Source organism: Aristolochia californica, unplaced genomic scaffold, assembly GCF_029961685.1.
Source record: "Aristolochia californica isolate CCGP_79_NKW_82.1479 unplaced genomic scaffold, dmAriCali1.0.hap1 SCAF_4, whole genome shotgun sequence".
NCBI classification, from domain to species: domain Eukaryota; kingdom Viridiplantae; phylum Streptophyta; class Magnoliopsida; order Piperales; family Aristolochiaceae; genus Aristolochia; species Aristolochia californica.
In genome coordinates, this window is record NW_027182103.1 from 6,863 (window position 1) to 8,298 (window position 1,436).

At 37.5% G+C, this 1,436-nt stretch overlaps 1 pseudogene; it reads left to right on the forward strand.

Moving 5' to 3' along the window:
- Window positions 1-668: 668 nt before the first annotated feature.
- On the forward strand, window positions 669-1,436 carry LOC137961858 (peroxisomal 2,4-dienoyl-CoA reductase [(3E)-enoyl-CoA-producing]-like; annotated as a pseudogene).

Genomic DNA, 1,436 nt, shown 5'->3' on the forward strand with positions numbered 1-1,436 from the left:
AAGAGAACTTGCACAATTCAATTGGAAATGTCCTCATTTTAGGTGTTCCAAAACATTCCTGATATGCCTCTCAGTAAAATTCATAGTTGTAATTGTTCACGATTGCTTGTGGTTGGTTTCACAATGAATCTTAAACAATCACATTATTCATATGCATTTTAGGACCATGGCCCTCTACTCTTGGCTTCCGAGGTTACTAAACACAGGGCCATGAAGAAATCTCAAGAAAAAAACTAGAGAAAAGAGAGAGGAAAAGTTGGAGAAGAGCAAATAGGGTCAATTGGATCGTTTGTTTTCTAATTAACTACGAAAGGAGAGATAGGAAGATAGTTCCAACGGTGAATATTCAAGTGTGAATTGATATATGTTTGCATCGATGATCAGTTGTGGAATTCTGATGGTGGATGTTGACTTAGACCAAGGTTTGTTCTCTTGATTGATTTCGATTCTTTTAATTTGAATTGTTTCTAAGTTGTTTATTTTTTAGTGTTTTCGTTATACTCAAAACCCCCCATCCTTGTTCACGGGGCATAAAAGTAAACTAATCACTCTTCGTGGGATCAATCCTTACTCGCACTACTACATATATTTTTAGGAGTATAGGTTTTATTTTTGGTTGTTTGCAAAAGCACACCAAATTTCCATTATCCTCTATCCATGTTGTGGTTATGGACATTGATTTTGTTGGAACTTTCTCAATGTGCCATGAAGCACTAAAATATCTAAAGAAAGGAGACCCACAAAGAGAGGATTCATCTTCTGGGGGATTTACTTTGAACATCAGTGCAACTTTACTTTATACAACATCCTATTAACCACATTCATGTATATGCTGCTCAAGTTTATCATGAACTACATTCCACTTAACAGTAGTGTAGCATCCCCTGACTTCAGGTAGTTTTACACTGCACCTATTCCCCTTAATAGGGAAATTGGCTCTAGAGTGGGGAACAGACTATGATATCAAAGTAAAATGGGATGGCACCAAGACCCATTGGAGACACTACAGGGATGAGAAAACTTGCACCTCATGAACTGTTGAGCTTAGCGACATTATCCATGCCTAAGTACAAACTTAGGGAGAAATTGGAAATTGCAATGTCTGCTATATACTTGGCTTTTGATGCAAGTTTATGATTATTCACTATTGTAGGGATTTTCTGTTATATAGCTCTGCATAGAAATTTAGCGAATGGAACCCCCACCAGTGATTTGACAGGAGGTTCATTCATGCTACTTTTATCATTTTGAATATTATTCTCCAATTTTTTGTCCCCACTCATAAATATGTGAATGGAACGACTCTGGTTGTTGTTGGGGGACAACGGCTCAGCCCACCGCGCATTATTCCAAAAGAAGTTGTAATAAGTCTCTCTAGGATGGTTGAGAGGAAGTTTAGACTAGCACCAGTTGGGGTTCTGAAGAGTAAATTATAA